Here is a 6,000-nt window from a genome sequence, read left to right as displayed (position 1 = left end):
GTCTCTCTGAAGAATTTTGAGAGATGCTGGCAAAGGACCACCCAGCATAGAATGCCCCATCGAAGAAGGTGCCATACTCAATGAGCAAAGCGGAATTTTAGCAGCCTAAAAGAAATAGGAGATACACAAATTTAGAGACACCTCCACTTCAAATGTTCATGTGGACTATTTGTGCCCGACTTGAGGTGGAGCATTCCAAGCTCATATTGGTCTGACCAGCCGCAGTCAGACATACATTCTGTACCTTGATTCAAGCACAGTGCTATCATTTTGGTCATATTTGAGAAGGAAGGACAACAACCAAACAATTTCATGAATATTTATTAAATTAAATGGATTACGAACACATTTCAAAAGGTTTTTGATGGCTGCTCTGATAATTAACAAATATGAAACTAATTTTGACATTACAGTCATTTAGACAACTCACTGAGACTAATTGTCTAAGCCATAGTAACAATAGAAGAGGAGCCTCAGCTTAGCCATATTAGATCCAGCTCTGACCTCTTTCTAGTTATATAGTTTCAAATTCCTGAGCTAGAGTTCTCATGTTCCCCCTTTGTCAGAACTTTTTATCTCAATGTCTCATGCATCTCAGAATCAACACACTAAAATGCAAACTTGTTACCCCACAATGTCTGCTCTTCCTATTGATTTCCATGTTTCTCTTAATGGTGTTGCCATTCTCCTACCTAGCTCAGCTGAAAATCTTGGAGCTTGAACAGAAAGAGTAGTTAATAATGTAATACTTGGAGTTCTACTTTACTTCTCTCTCTCTCTCTAATTCCTTAAAACTACTTAGTCACCAAGTTTGACCAACTTCCCCCACCACTCATAACAACTATTTCACCTGCCCCAGCTCTTCCATCCCAAAGGCCTGGTTCAGGCCCTTGTAAATACCTGGAATCTTATTATAGTCTCCTAACTTGTTATTTCACTAGTCATTGGTATGTACAAATCCATCCTACAAACAGCTGCCAGCGTTATCTTTTAAATCACATTCTTTTTTAAAAAAAATTTATTTTATTTTTATGGTGATAATTATTAGAGTCATCAGCTAACAGTTGTTTCCATCTGCAGGCTGTCCCAAAAGTCTTAGTGTAGTCGAAGCTTGAGGAAACTTTTCCTTTCTCTGGCTCTTCCTTCATCACTTGAACAACAGAATTACATTAAATGATCTTTAAGCAAGTTTTATCCTCTGAAATGTTATGGGACATGATTTACAATGAGATACAGAAAGAGAAGATTGAATATAAAACCATGCATTTCCATTACATGAAGTCTGATGTATGTTTTCTTTTAGAGTTTATATTAAATACAACATACTAGTTCCAGCACTGTTCTGCTTATCTATTTCCCCTTCTGAGTTTCCTTTTCCTCTCCTTGTTATATTTTTAAAATATTTCATGGATGACTTTCTTTATTCTTCGAATGCTTGCATTCCTCCCTCACACTTTCCAACTTTTCCTCATTGCTTTACAAATTAGGCATGATACTGATGACCTTCTATTCTCTGGCCTACTCTCCTTTTGCCATAGCATTCCCTACTAGTTCCCTGCACATTAAATATATTCAAAATAGAGTTAATCACCATTCCTCAAACATATCCTACAACTTTCTGCCTTGTTCCCTTTACTCATGATATTTCTTCTACTTGGAAGCCTTTTTTGCCTTTCATTTTCACTTCTCAAAATCCTATCAGATTGTAAAAGTCTAGAGACCTCCTTATGGTGACTTCCCAGATTGCCCACCTCCAATCAAATGTGATTTCTTTGTATTTTGAACCTTGATATCACCTTATGGGTTCGTTGTTAGACTGCTTCTATCAGAGATTGTCTGAAAGACAGTGTAGGGGAGAGCTGGCCTTGGAGTCAGGAAGGCCAGACACATACTGGCTTTCAGCAATCCAAAGTATAATTTACAGAAAAAAAGTATCTTTTTTACACTGGGAGAGGGAGTTTCCTCACAAGCAGCTCCCCTTACTGGAGAAATCACATGTCCACATCCAGTAAAAGCAAACAAACAAACAAAAAACCCAACAAGGATACAAAACAAAAAGCCCTTCTTGTATGTCCAGTAAAAACAAAGAAAAAACCCAATAAGAACACACAACAAAAAGCCCATCTTCTATTATACTTATTGGTACTCTACTAGATTTTAAAAGTCTTGAGGTTGGGCACTCTGTCTTATTCATCACAGCAACTCTACTTCCCTACACAATGTCTAACACTTAGTCGATCCTTAAAACAAAAGTCTCTCATTAAACTGACTGAATTAATTTCACTGAAGCCAATGCCCTGCCCACATTGCCTTCATTCCTGGTAGGAAAACAAAAAAGTAACATCCAATGGTCACAGAATCACAAAAGTATATATTTCCAAGTGGAAAAGGTCCTTAGAGATGATCATCTGAACAATCCTTTTGTTTGAGTGATGAAGGAATGGCAGGCGAGATAGGAGAGAAATCATATGCACAATATGGCACAACAGTTACTTAAAGGGCTGCAAGTGGAATCCAGGTGTTCTGATTTCTGTTTAATGTTTCCTCTCCACCCTTGACTCCCTTTCTATGATCATCTTGATTCTCTTTTTCATCACTAGATCTGGAAGGATATTAAGGTTCTATTCACTTCTCAGAATATTCAGTGCAATAAGACCTATGCTTTGCTATCCAAGATTTTCTTTTTACTTTCAGCCATCCTTGGAGTTGTTCTTACTTCAGGTTTGCCTGGCAAAGGTCATTACAGGGAGACACAGCAGCTCAAGAAGACTGCTCTGTCTCCATCTTGTTCTTTGTCCAATGGCCTCTGGGATCCTCTTTCTCCTGGGATTATTCAGAGTAGCAAGGTTTCATGGGCTGATGTAGAGGAATAGTAGAACTGGCCAAAGCCAATAATATAGACCACCCAATCCAATCCCCTCTTTGCAGAGACATGGAAAATCAGGTCCAGAGAAGGGAAATGATTGTTCAAAGTAACTGATCCACTACAATTGAATGTGATTAGTACAAATGTTTTCCTTCTACTTTTAATAATTACTTTTGTATATACACAAATACATAGCTAATTAAACATTATATGTATATGTACTTTATGCATGCATATGTAAGCATACATACATATAGGATCTACATGTATACATACATACACACTTATATTCTGGTTCCTTGGGTAAATTGCAAATATATCGAGGGAAATAATTGTTTTGGCCTTTGTCTCTGTATCGTCAGTGTTTACTCAATAGATGCATAAATGACCACTTGTTTTCTTGATTAATTAACCTTACAATACTTTCAGATTCACATTTATTGATGCTTTTTAATTTTTTGAGGCTCATATAGGCAGCGTCTAGAGCTACTAACCCAATTCCTACTCATATTGTAGGTTGGGTCCTCAGAGAAGATTGCTGTATCTCTGCTCAGGCTTCTAGAATAGCCCTGAGGGGTTGAGAATATTGTCCTAATGCTGTCAACTTATGAGCCCTCCCTGGTGTGCTTCTCCCCATGATTATCAGTTTATATCAATTAGTTAGCCAGAGTTAATTAGTTTTTAGAAGTCAGTGTTTAATATAGTGTAAAAGTTAGTGCAAAACAACTCCCCAGAAATATGTTGCATTGTCTCACCAACACAAGGCAGAACATACATTGTGTGACAGTTACTATGTAACATCATTCCAGTTCATACAATGACTTTCAAAGACATTTTAATTGATTAAAAATCTTTCATACTTGGTCTAAAATCTATGATTGCTTGCTTGCTTCATTCAGCATAAGTGTCCAGACCTTGTTCATATAGTGAATATGTGTTGTGTTTTCACCAGTTAAGCTATTAGGATCTAGCAGCCTGTCACTTTAAGTGTGGTGAAGTAATTTAGTAGGCTGAACTGCGCCCCCCCCTCCAACTCTTACATAAAACAGATAGACCCTCACGTAAAGATATATGTGTGTGTATTATGTATATATACATATGTATATACATATATAATATTTGTACATATTATTTCCTATTGACTCCTCTCAACCCCTAGAGCCTCACCCTTCCATTCCAAATAAGCACAATCAAATTAAACAGATCAGCTAGGTGAAAATATCTGAAAATATGTGCTTCCTTCCATACCTATAGTCTACCAGTTCTATTCTGAGCTGTAGGAGGCATGTGTAATTAGCATTTTTCTGAAATTATGATTGGCCGTTGCATTGATTAGAATTTTGAAGTCTTTCAATTATGTTTTCCCTTACATAATTGTAATCATCTGGTAATGTTTTCCCTCCTAGTTCTGCTTATTTTAATTGAGATAACTTCATACAAGTCTACCCAAAACTTCTTTCTCTAAATTTTCATATTTATCATTTCTCATGGCATATACAATAATTTGTTTAGCCAATCCCCGATTTGCAGGCAGCCTCTTTGTTCCTAATACAACACTTAGCACCATGCCTAGTACATAGCAATCACTATATTAATACCTTACTACTATAAGAAAGTGACAGTATAATTTTTGTATGGGACCTTGATTTTTATTTAAAGCAGGAGTTCTTAACCTGTGGGAAGTGGTTGTTGTTCAGTTGTTTTTGGTCATGTCTGACTCTTTGTCACCCCATTTGAGGTCTTCTTGGCAAAGACACTGGAGTAATTTGTCATTTCCTTCTCCAAGGGGGAAGTGGTACGTATACTTTTAAAAAATACATTAATAATCATATTTCAGCATAATTGATTTCTTTCTAGTCCTAGGTATTTTACTTCACGTATTAAAAATATTATCCTAAGAAAGAGTCCATAGGTTTCAACAGACTGATGAAAGGGATATGATATAAAAGTGGTTAAGAACATCAGGCTTGAAGACTTTTGCATGAGCCTGCTCTCCTATTTCAGGTGTGGAATGAGCTTGACCTTGCTATGCACATCCTCAGGCTAGTGAGGGATAAGGACTAAGCTGGACCATGTCCAAACTCTCCTCCATGAAGCCTATGAGTTTTCCTAACTTTTAGGCCAACCAAATTTCCTCCTTACTAATTCTGTGCTTTCAAAATTCCTAGGCACTTGTCAAGGATGGATTGCAGACCTAGAAATATAAGAATCCCCACAGAATTTCCAGCAGCAGATTTCTTTCCACCTGCCTCAGCAACATAGTTGTACCTCCTCTATCACTATAGGAGAAGCCAAGGCACCGCAGAGTTAATATCTCCCTACTGTTTCTCATTTACTGAGACTATTATCCTCTGTTGTTATTGTATAGCGACATTTGGCACACACCTTGGACACCTGGCTCCTTAAACACCTTCCTGATAGAAAGCTATAACTATTGTGCCATTACTTTCTCCTACTACAGCCTAGGTAAAGTTACCATTGGAGCACTCTAATAGGAAAGGTACCATAGAAAAACACAAAAGACCTCAACAAATTCACCAATGGTCTAATCATTAAGCAAAATTGCCATGTCTTACAATTACCACTATTACAAAATATCCATTAAGCAGCAGCCTCTGCCTCTCTCTTGACTCTTTCATTAGCACGATACTCCCACATTAGCACCCAATTATAAACAAGCCCTATCCAAATTTACATTACTCTCCAAATTACATACACAGACTGATTACTGTTTCTTAAAAGAGAAAAATCTATGTTAGCAGTAAATTCTCCCTTCCTTTCAGCATGTTGTAGTTTCAAAGACTCTTCTGAATGCATCTGGCAACAGCCTTCAAACACTGTCTGCTAGAAACTTACATTATCATGGGTGGTAATACATCCATGCACACACACACGCATACACACACAAACACACACACACAAACATACACACACACAAACACACACACACAAACATACACACACACAAACACACACACATACACACACAAACACATACACACACAACACACACAAACATACACACACACAAACATACACACACAAACACACACACACAAACATACACACACACACAAACACACACACATACACACACAAACACATACACACACAAACACACACACACACACACA

Source organism: Trichosurus vulpecula, chromosome 8 (assembly GCF_011100635.1).
Source record: "Trichosurus vulpecula isolate mTriVul1 chromosome 8, mTriVul1.pri, whole genome shotgun sequence".
Classification (NCBI taxonomy): domain Eukaryota; kingdom Metazoa; phylum Chordata; class Mammalia; order Diprotodontia; family Phalangeridae; genus Trichosurus; species Trichosurus vulpecula.
This window is presented reverse-complemented; position numbering follows the sequence as displayed.